An 11666-nucleotide genomic window follows, 5' to 3' on the forward strand; every position below is an offset into this window, starting at 1 on the left:
CATATAAAAAAGAAATAATTCCATGCATATAAAAAAGAAATAATTACCGACATATGTGATCAAGCATATAAATAAACTGAATAAATTATTTTTATTGGAAATTAAATTTTTTCGAAAACAACACTCAAAAAAATGATCTTGCAACTATAGCAAAAATTTTCTAGGTGCCAAAAATTAACTGAGGCAGATAAACGATTAGCAAATATTGTAATATCGTATATATGTTGCATGTAATCAATCTAAATGACAGAGACAGAATTTATATCTGAACTGTTTGTGAAATTTAGAAAGAAAGTTTTTCTGTGGCGTCTATCCATGTTATAATCAATCCATACTTGTTATAAAGTTTGACTGTAGTACACAGAAAATACTAGCAGCAAGAACAAATGAATATATAATCCTAAATTTTCTAGCAGATATTGCTAGAATGTTACTGCTATAAATTCTAGCTGAGACAAACGATATTCTATCAGATACAAAAAATAGCGATAAATTTTGGTTGCGACATCTAAAAATATACCTACATTAGCAAAACATTTTTTTGAGTGAATAAAAATACAAGAAAAACACAAATACTTAGTTCTAATTTTCTTATTTTCGATTTAACAGTTAAAAATGGAAATTTATTTATAAAAAAACAGGAACAAGTTTAATATTTTAATTACTTTCAAGATAGCAGAAAATAAAATTTTAAAACAGCATAATAAATTACAAAAAAATATCACCTCAGAAATCTAAAAACATGAAAACGAGAAAAAGACAAGAATTTGAGATAGGAATTTGAGATAGGAATTTAAAGATTTTAATCTAATATTCTGTTTCATATATAATTCGATTTAACGCTTTTTATTTATCTCGATTAAAAATTAAGATAAAATTAGATGTAATAATTAAAATTAATGATATGATTAAAATTAGATATATTGTATTATATCTCCTAACATTTTATTGCCTTTGTTAAAAATAGTTTAGAATTCTTTTTACATTAACACTCAAGAATATTTGCATAATGTAATCTCTTTCATTAATTAATAAACTTTATCGTGAAATGTAATCTAGGATCTAGTAATCTTGGAAATAAAAAGATTAACTATATCTCTACTCTCTCTTTCGAAATAAAATATTACAAAATTAGTAATAAAAGAATAAGAACAATTAAATGATTTAGCAAGTATAATTAAGATACAATTAAATAATTAAATACTAATTAAATACTAATACGTACAATTAAATAATTATTTAGAAATACACACATATAAATAATTGTAAGCAACTATTGAAAATATTTAAAACAAATACAGTTTTATTAAAAATATTTTAAATATCTTGATTACGTATCCTGAATTTTGTCTTATTGAAGATTCAGTATGTATTTTCCGATCATAAAAACTCGATCAATAATTAATTTCGTATTAATTATGATTGAATAAGTCACTCGACGCAAATGAGTCATTAAAGAGTCTTTGGCCACGACTTAAATTATTGTTACGCAGAGCAAATTCTAAGGACAATGGGATTGATTGTCTCCGGAATTACGTTTCGCGTTGTGAAATCCTTGTGACTGAGGCCATTCGAATGTCTATGATCTTATAATTAAAATGTTCCAATTTATCGCGTGCCAAACATCCAACATATTATCTTCAATATAAATATATTAATTTATATATTTCAACACAATATATCTTTACTCGATTGTGTATATATATAAAATAAAACATAAAAAATATATAATAAAAATATATAATAAAATATAATATAAAATAATATATAATAAAAATATAATATTATATTTTAAATATAATATAATATTATATAAACGTGATTAAAAAATTTGTAAATTGGTAGAAGCAAAGTTTGCAGTTTGTCTATCTCAAATTATAGAACTGAATTTCATGGAATCGATTTATATTGCACTTTATGAAAAATAGTTTTTATTCAACAAAGCGTGTCAGAGATACGAAAATATTTTAGTATTTTAAATAGCACGTGAACGTGTATATATACATATAATGCCTGTGTGTATATATAGTATACAATGCACAGTAACGTACACACCATCATTATACCAAACATGAGACGCAATCTTACTTTCATGTATCAAGGCCGCCTCACGTGCCCGGAGACGAAGTGGTACTTGCTCTACGTCAAGACTACGTAGTTAAGATCTAGATCATAATCAAATATTTAGTAAATTCTGAATTGATAAATCCGACGAATTAGAGCGAAGAAGCGTCAAAAAAGATTAAAAAGTAGCCACGAATAACAATAAATAAACGACAAATGTAGATAATTTAAATTAATGCATACTTTTAAGTTATTACATTAATATATATTTAAAGATGATATTTATTCATAGAACTGATAAAATCACATACATGTCTTTTGAATTTGCAACTAAAGAATGCAAAAGCAAATATTGCATTATGTTATTCATATTGTAATTTGTATAAAATGATAGATTTGAGATGAACTTCATGAAAAAAAATTATATTATGTCGCATAAGCATTTTAATAAAGATCAATAGAATAATTGTCATATTTTTACATTAATGTATCAAACATTGTACTGATTGTTCAATTAGTAGCGCACTAATTCACACATATGCGAGACATATAATATATATATATATATCCGGTAATTGATTTTATACTCGTGCTTTTTGTTAAGGGTTAGCAGAGACGTATTATCAGTCTTATGTCATATTTCTAAGAAAAATACGATAAAAATATTATTTACTGAATATTGCATAAGTTAAATGAATATGCTCCGTCTGTGTGGAATAAAAACTCTTGCATTTAATTAATTGCATTTATTTATAAATGAAAAAAAGATTAGTATTAAATAAACTCAAACACAAGACATCGACATCGGATATGCAATCACATGAATATAATTTATCGTATAAATTTATTAAAAACATCTCGCCTAAGAGAGGTTTGCAACACCAATATGTCATGTATTAGTAAAAGAGATATACAATTTATAAATTTATTATTAATTTATTATACGACTTTTATATAAATTCCCGCGATGTAAAAGAGAACAGAAAACGCTAACTGATCTGTCTTAATCATCGATAAATGTGCGGAGATGATAATGTTAGAAATCTTATTATCTGTCATTAAATTTAAGACATCCTTTAACATTTCTTGAATAACACAAAAAGAAACAAATATTTGGACATATATATATTAAGATAAAGATTCATATTTGATAGTTTGAATTAAAAATATAATTAATTTAACGTTGTGTATATAGTAAACGAGAAAATATCTAATATATTTTCAACGTATTTAAAATTTCTAAAAAAGAAATAATTTATTTTCTTTTATTCACTAACATATTAAGAACATATTTTTATATATTTACAAATAATTGTCAAGATATCGCAAACAAAGGCGGAAAAATTAATTATAACAATTTTTTAATTTTGTTTTCCTTTTCTCATGGAATATATATTTGGGAATCAACAAAAAATATAATTTAAACAAATAGCAAATTTTTCTTATACCTTTCTTATACCTTTCTAGTCTTTGTCTTGAATCATATGCTAAAAATGACCAACATCTTTAATAATGTAATAGAAAATATAATTATGTACTTAGCTATAGGTTTCTTCAGTAGGAAATTAAATGCGTCACATTTCTCATCATAGGATAATTTCATTTTGTAGATATAATGTTGCTTAACTGAATCATTAATGCTTGAAATTATCGTTATTTTATGAAAAATCCCCAAAACTATCTTTCGAGAACTCAATTTTAGAACATAGTGATACTTTACAATATAAATATTTCGAATAAATAATTAAAATAAGAGACTATAAATAATTATATGTAACATCTTTTATTATTTCTTTTCTTAAACAAATTCAAAAGATTACCCATTGTTATAGATATTAACTTACGATATTAAATTATTTACAATATTAAGATTATTTACAATATTAAAAATTAAAAAGTAATCATATTTGACGAAAATAGTAAATGAAAAATCACGAAAAATATGTCTATTAATTATATTAAAAATTATATTAAATTATATTAAAAAATTAAAATTATATTAAAAATATGTCTATTAATTATATGTCTATTAATTATATTTATTAATTAAATAAAAAGATGCATATAATATTTATTTTATTATATTAAATGTATAGTCAGTAGCATCTTTTCATCTTTTGAGTAAGCAAAAACAAAAAAATTTTTATTATATTTGCGTTTTGTGAGGTAATTTTTGTTTGTATTATACTTATTTGTATTATACTTATGTATTATACTTATATCTATTAATAAAGAATTGAATGTTACACACTATATTAGTTAATCACGAAATTAATATTTTTATGTAAAGAATCGCAACATATATATTGATCGTCTAAGATATATAGATACAGCAAAATATATAAATATGTTGCAAAACTCTATAGTCATGACTCATATAAATTTATATAAATTTATAAAGGAAAGATTCTATCAATAGCAACTAAAAATTTATTGTTTTTTTTTTCACAGCAAAATATAGCAAAATGTTTTAATGCTGTTTATAGAAATACTTTCTTATCTTACCTATCTTATCTTAACTAACTTTCTCTCATTTTCTTTAGCTTTTTTAATATTTTTAAAATAATATAATATAATTTAGTTTAGTACTACATGATATCTAAAAAATCATTCTGCATCTATATATACATATATACATATATATATATATATATATATATATATATATATTTTTTTTTTATATAGAGATAGCAACTATCTCTTTCCAGTTAAAAGAAATTTTGTTGCTTGAGAAAAAGATGTTCAAATCACAATAGTTATAAATATTTATTTTTATAATTACAGTTATTAGTCTCTATCAATGTCGTTAATTATCATATGCTAATGAGTGCTCGGGCGATATATTACATAGAAACCGAGTAATAAGGCCCTTAATGTACATAGATCGATTATAAACAAACCTTGTTGCGATTTCGCCGATATTTCACAAGCGATGTAAAAATTCAATTATACTAATTATCGCAATAATAAAGTCATTAAATAGCTATTTTAATTGCCGCGATATTATCTTGTAAATAATAGAGAATGCATTTGCTAACTCTTTCAAGGCGACAACTTAATTTTTAGGTTAAATTTATTTAATATTTAATAATTGAATCACATGTACATTTATTTTGCAATTTTACTTATTGATCATAGTGGATGGAGATAATTAATTCTAACATTATCATAATGTTTTGCCACAATTAAAGTGAATAACATAGTATATTTGCAACTCACATACTGATAGGTTATGTACTTTACATACTAGGAATTTCTATATTGTATGCAATTCTAGCATCGTACTCATCCAAATACGCAGAAAATTGATACAGAAAAAGGAAGTGTTATTAATGCAGACGCGCAATATTGCATCGCATAATTATCATACAATATTTCACTTTTATTAGATAAGCCGGAATTATCATGAAACGACGGAGATAGCCACGATGCATTATTATTCGCTAAATATACAAGCAAATTCAATGGTTAGTATTCATAATCTGTATTAAAAATCAAATGCTATCGATACATGATATTGTAAAAAAAAGATGTGTGAAGAAACTGATTGCGCATAATTATGCTAAGATTAATATTCATCATTAGGGGCGTGTTGAGCGGATAAAGTTGCATATCTTCATTTCATTATATGTATATCGCGAAACAATCGCAAATAGATCTAACGAAGACGTAATTGATTTTTATTTAACCGACAGTAAATGGACTTGTTTTGATCGTTTTTATCAGAAATATCGTCTGTGGTTTATAAATCTCTATATAATAGAGTTTACGCAATCGCGATTATACAATTAAGGAAATAACTAAAAGCGTTTTGATCGGAAATCCCGATGATAGTGCTCAATTGATAATTAATGCTGTGTCGAACGCTTTAAATTAATTAAAAATTATCACACACATATATATATATATAATTGTATATGTGTGGGTGCATAATTGTAATAGATATACTCTACAAAACATATATATATATATATATATATATATATATATATATATATATAAATGTTAAAAAGTACGCAATTGATTTATATTAGCATATATTTTTCTAATTCTGCATAACTACTTGTGCGATTATTTTTTCAATTAGTTATATGATCAAATAATGCGTGGAAAAAATTGTTGACGTTTTTTGCTAATTTATTAATATAAATGATTACGAGTCATCTATTTCTAAAATGAGTTTACCATAGTATAATTACATTACTTAATTACATTAATTTAACAATATTAATTTTATTTGTATTTCATATATATATATTTATAAATACATTACATATAGTAGTAGAAATTATAAACAAATAATTTAGAATTGTATGACAATATCTTGTAAAAAAAGAAACAAAATAGATTTATTCGGACGCATTGTCTTTCCAGTAAATTGTAAGTTGCGTACAAGGCCAATTTGAAAGGATACCGAACGAACGAAGAATAAAACTTTGGCAACGTCATCGTTACAAATCGTTGCAAAATCGCGAATAAAAAAATAGCGATTAGAAAATAAGAAGTCTGTATCTACACGATTCGTCCGTAAAGGAAACTCAAATACTCCCGTAAGTTTTTTACAAAAGAAATCGAACTTTTTCCTTGATTGAGATTTGCCGGGTTCAATGTCTCTCCTTTTTTTTTATCCGAATTCGACATGCGTGGCGACGCAATGGTCGATTAATCAGAGCGACGAGTGCACTGATAAAGTCGTTGATTACTCACAACGTCGCGAAACAGAAAGCAATTCGACCTCGGCCGGAACCAAATCCAAGGACCAATTATCCAGTGACGGGTGCGCAAATCGTTTTGCGATCTCATCTGGACGATCTAGAGTCAATGACAACAGTAGAGCTGGTTTCGTATTGCCAACCAATATTTCTATAATTGATTCGTTCCGGACCGCACACTCAACAGAAAAAGCGATTTTTTATCCGCAAACCGTTGCCGCTGTTTACGACAATTGTGCGAAAAACTTTAACATAATAGAATAAAGACACTTTTTTAAATATGTGTATAGCACACGAATAACATTAAATGTAATAATGTAATCGTATATTTCATCCTAATTTAATGAAATTATAATAAAAATTAGATATAATTTCTACAATTTTTATAAAAAAAAATATCGGTGAGAGAAGAGAGAGAGAGAGAGAGAGAGAGAGAGAGAGAGAGAAACGACAGTTTTAACAATTAATTAAAAAATATTTTTGAAAATGCTTGAATCTTAAAAATACAAATAAAATTTAAGCGCTATTCATATGTCTTTTTGCAATAAATTAAAAAATCATATATATGCTATGAATATAAATCTTTGTAATAAGAGTTTATAGCAAAAGTGCAAAGAGATTGCATTAATGATAAAAGATTGTTGAAGTTCTCTAAGGTGTTTATATATCAGTAAAAGATTACATGTTTTCTAACTGTGCTATCAAAATGGGAATCTTTAAAAAAAAATCTTCTATTGCATTTACCTTAGACATACATATTAATTTTTCTAATTAAATATAAATTTTATTACAATGCAACATGTGACACGTGTCGTTGATCATAGTTTCTACATTTCAGGACACATGATAGAATCTTATTAGATATATCCGTAAGAGATCTAAGAGATCTGACATTATCATTTGTGGAGCAAAATAGTATTTTTTAAATAATATTTCTTAAAATAATTCTTAAAATCATATATTTGAAACTATAAAGCATTATATTAAAAATTTTAAATATCTAATTATTTACATTTTATGGAATCTTTACGTTTATATCTTCTATTTATTTCTTCTATCTATCTATTTATTTCTTCTGTATAATAACACAACATGTGTAACAAGCACATGTATAATTCTTTGTTGTACATTTTTCGATCTTTATATTTAATGAATGATATTTAAGCAATACAAATGCGCTTAGAATTAAAACGCTTATTATATAAGGTTATAGGTTATATGTTGATCGTGTCAGGTAATTGCAATAATTAGAAGTTATTAGATATAATAATATAGTTATTTGTGAAGTGTATTAGAAATTATTAGAGACGTCTACATTCAATAATTGCATTGGCCATAAGCTGGGCATTGAAGTAATCGATATTTAATTCAACAAATAATTTTATTCCAAGATGTGGTGAAAGATTTCGCAATTCGTATTTATCTATTAATTATTCTCACTAACATCTCATCTTTTGCAGTTTATCTTTTCAGATTCTTGGTAACCATTAGCTTCATGCGAAGGAATGGAGGAAAGTATCGATCCAAGAGTCAATAGCCAGGAAAACAGCATGGATAAATTCCTGTAAGCGATACTATCAACCGATTATTGTACCTTATTAATTAACTTAACATACAGTCGTAAGATTGTGAAATTCAAAGATTTTATCCTGGTAAACAACGGAATGCGTTTAAATACGCTCTCATTCAGATACGCACTTCATCGGAATCTTCTTGTTTATCTACTCGCATTCACAAAAATCCTCTTAAATAGAATAATGTAACGTTTGTATTTAATTCGCATACTTGAGAAGAAAAAAAGAATATAGAAAAAATGAACTGGCTCTCCTTGTATGTATAATCATTTTTACGTGGCTTTTTGTTATATTTTGTTTATATTTCCTGATAGCAATCTGACAGTTATGTCAATCCTTGATGAATGTTCACTCATCAAACTCTTATATCTTATATGGTAATGATATGCAAAAAAGCATCATTTTATAAATCGTTTTTATTTACTCAAGAATACACGTAATAGAAGTGAATAATACTTCAATATATAATTTCAAATTCTTAGAATCTTGCAATAATTTCCATGTATAATCTTAGAAAATAGCTTTATAAATATCATTATAATTATTAAGATATTTATCTTAATAATTAGAAAAAAAGTAAATCAAAATATATCATTAAATAAATTACCAAATACATGTTTTAAGAAAAAATATTATTTTTAAGAGAAATTTTAATTTTTTTTAAATCCATATTTAATAAAATTTAAAAAAAATTAATATAATATATATAAACGCGCCAATCAAATTATTTTTGCTGTCAAAAAAACTGTCAAAACTGCAATAATATATATTTTAAAAAAAAATTCTCTCTCGTTTGATACACATATACGTAAGCACACAAAGATTGAATTTCGTAAGATGAAAAAATTAATATTAAATATCATCTCTTGTCAAAATTAAGAGAAAATCTGAAACATCATTTCATCAAAATTATCAAGAGTACAAAAGTGATATTCATTTAGAGTGAATAAAAAATATAATGGAAACATTTTGGCGAAGTTTTGCGAATCATGAAAACGTCTTTATGAACGAATTCGCACATACGATCGATAGCTCTTCGATTCTATAACGCAGGAAGTCGCTCTGAGAGTGACGGGCCAACAATGAGCGTGCCAATGGCACGAGGGACACTCTGTCAGACCATTGAGAGGATTTTAATAATTACGAGGGCTCGCTATATATCGTCCAGCGTGTTCATCGATAACAGCGAAGTGTTCGAAAACGAGCGATCTGCGATCTGCGTCTGTGCGTATCTATGCAATTCAACTAACCGATAACCAGGATAATCTGCCGAGAGTTTAGGATTTGTTCCATGAAGGATTCACGCGAGAGCAATCTATAGCCCCTTTGTGTGAAATCGATCCAGCATAAACTATTAAGATTGCCCGATGTTACAATATCATTAAAATTTTAATTTGTTCTATATTTGCATAAAAAACAAATTGCTCTTGTGGGTTACATACATTCTTGTGTGTATTTTATAGAATATATATTTTGTTATCAAATTATTTAATTTACATTTTTATAACATTACATATAACGCAACTTGACATAAAATAATAAAAATTACATGTTATATATATTCATTCAAACTTTTCTCTGTTGCATATTTTCGTTTGTAATAAACAAATATGATTTTGGTAATTATATGTTCGTTCGATTGATTTTGTAACTCTTCAAAAGAATGAGGGCATTGCAAAAATTTTTTCCCTTCTGTACGCTTCCAATTAATCAACAAGATTTGCTTCTAACAATAAGTTAAGTTTTGCTAGCAATTTATTACACGTGTACTAATTATATTATGTTATATCTGTGATTGTAGGATACATAATTCCCTTTCGGTTGATTAAATGATAAATCAAGTCAGATAAATCATTTGCTGTCGCGATCAAAACGCAATAGAACTTTTATACATTTGTAAAAGGGAAAAGCCATATTCATATTAATCTTTGAGATAAAATACATTTAAAAAATAGAATTAGAAATAGAATTAGAATTAGAAAGAAAATTAGAATATATGCCTCGTGTATGAAAAATTTTAATAAAAAAACTGATATTACTTAGATATCAGTTTAGCAAAGATAAAATTATTTCATCATAGTCTAATGGATAATTATTTTTATATTTCGTGCTCTGTTGCTTTATCTTTCTCGTTGCCGTATTTTTCTTGTTGCCTTATCTTTCTCGTTGTGCTATCAAAACTTGTAAATTGCAACGTTATAGTGTTTATAATGAATATTAATCGACAATAATAAAAGAAATCGTAGGCCATCCCAGTTGCGGGAAGAGACCCAACGAGTTCAAGGAAAGTTCATCCAAGGAGAAATTCTATTATTCCTTTACACCGCACGTAATCAGTCAAAAGTCACCGAAGCGTGCCAGCTTTGTCATTACACTGACAATGACGCACCTCGATCACGTCTAATTCGCAAGTGTGTCTGAGAACGTTATTAGATAGGTGTGTAAGCAATGTCCTTGCGCATTACTGACATTCGTGGCTTTCAAAAACATCAGATATCATTTCTTAACACTATCGAGTTATGACATACATAGATGTAATATCTTACATTTATTATACAATTATAAGTATGTATACTTGAAAGAAAAAGAAAAAAAAAAAAAATATATATATATATATATATATATATATATATATATATATTACTTCTGCATTTTTTATACTATTTGATAGTAAAAATCACGCAAGAACACCATCAGAACATAATGTATCTTTGAAATATTTTCGCAATTCGATCATAATTTCAAAAAGAAAGATGTTGAGCCTGCGAAATGCGACACATTTTACGGTCGGGAACCCCTACTAAGAGTCGATATATCTCGCACGGATTCACGTTGAGGGATCTTCGCTTTACGTGCTAGGGAACGCTTATTCTAGATAAGTAGCCGCATCCAAGTTTTCTGATGTACAGCGATAGTCACCACCATTTCCTTACATCCTTTAACGCAAAATCTTGTGCTTATAATGTAATGCGTGACGATATGAAACACGAGCATGAGTTTAATTAAATAGTGATTTCCTTCATAAAGTAATATACGCTAAATGTTTTGTTTAGTCTCTAAAATAATCAAAATCGTTGTCTCAAAACGGAATTTGTTTAATTTAATTTAATTTTATTTAGTTTAATTTAATTTAATCAATTCTTAAATCAATTCTTAGTCAAACTTTATTTGAAGATATATATGTAATAATCATATATGTATAAAAAATGAGATAATATTGAATGATATCTTTGATGTTTTAAAATATTTTCATCAATTTTAACTTTTAACATTTTTCTCAATAAATCTATATTTGCATAGGTATATTATTTAATAT

The sequence above is a fragment of the Camponotus floridanus genome, unplaced genomic scaffold (assembly GCF_003227725.1).
Source record: "Camponotus floridanus strain SB8 unplaced genomic scaffold, Cflo_v7.5 scaffold60, whole genome shotgun sequence".
In the NCBI taxonomy this organism is placed as follows: Eukaryota; Metazoa; Arthropoda; class Insecta; order Hymenoptera; family Formicidae; genus Camponotus; species Camponotus floridanus.